We start from the raw sequence: 940 nt of genomic DNA, 5'->3' as shown, positions 1-940 counted from the left end.
TATGCCGATGACACACAACTGTACGTGAAATATGACTCACAGTCCACTGCAACTACAGCACCATCATCTTCAACACTCACCACCTGTCTGGAGGCTATAAAGGCGTGGATGAAACACAATTTCCTCAGTTAAACAGCTCCAAAACGAGGCAGCACTCCTTGTTGGCACCTCACATCAAGTCCAGTCATCCTCCTAACCGGTATAACTATCTCTGTCAAGACATTCCCTCCTCCACAACAGTCACCAATCTTGGTGTAAGATTTATCCACAACTCACTTTGAAGCCCATATCAAAACCTCTGCAAGATCATCCTTTTATCATCTCAGAAATATTGCAAAACTCCGTTCTACACTCACCTTAGCTGATGCTGAAAACTGGTCCACGCCTTTGTCCTCCTCCAGACTGGACTACTGTGACGCACCCTTCTCATCGGGATCCCTAACAAGTGTCTGCAGAAACTGCAATATGTTCAGACAGTGCTGCTAGGATCCTGATGAGAGTGCGAAAGTATACCACATCACACCCATTCCACTCACTTCACTGGCTTCCCGTTTCAGCAGGATAGATACAAGGTCTCAACTCATCATCCACCAATGCATCTATGGAAATGCCCCCCCTACCTGAAAGAACTACTCATCCTCACACTACAACACGATCCCTCCGCTCAAACAACTCCAACCGCCTCCTAATCCCCAGAACTCGTCAGCACCATGGAGTGATCGACCTTCGCTCTTCCCGCTGCTCCTTCGGACAGTGGAATGCCCTCCCTGACCATCTAAGGGCACCACAGACTTTGGAGACTTTTCTCCAAAACATTCCTTTTTAGCAGAACTTATGAGTTTTAACCTTGCACTTATGAGTTTTAACCTTGCACAAAACAAAAATGTTGTTGCACTATTTATAGATATTTTACATTGATGTTTTTACCTTGCTTTTATGA

This window comes from Etheostoma spectabile, chromosome 20 (genome assembly GCF_008692095.1).
Source record: "Etheostoma spectabile isolate EspeVRDwgs_2016 chromosome 20, UIUC_Espe_1.0, whole genome shotgun sequence".
In the NCBI taxonomy this organism is placed as follows: Eukaryota; Metazoa; Chordata; class Actinopteri; order Perciformes; family Percidae; genus Etheostoma; species Etheostoma spectabile.
Note: the sequence above shows the minus strand (reverse complement) of the source record.